This window comes from Eimeria mitis, genomic scaffold (assembly GCF_000499745.2).
Source record: "Eimeria mitis Houghton genomic scaffold, Emh_scaff239, whole genome shotgun sequence".
NCBI classification, from domain to species: Eukaryota; Apicomplexa; class Conoidasida; order Eucoccidiorida; family Eimeriidae; genus Eimeria; species Eimeria mitis.
Window position 1 is genome coordinate 1 of NW_013570725.1, and position 209 is coordinate 209.

Here is a 209-nt window from a genome sequence, read left to right on the forward strand (position 1 = left end):
AAGCCGCTGCTGCGGGGAGCCCTTGCCCATGCATTGGTCTCTGTGCATCTCTCCTCGCTGTCTTTAACTCTTATAGCACCACCTCCAGCAGCAGCAGCAGCAGCAGCAGCAGCAGCAGCAGCAGCAGCAAGTGCAGCAACAGCAGCGGAGGAGCAGCAAGAAGAGCGGCTTGTAGCAGGCAGCAGCTGTGGCAACAGCAGCAACAGCAA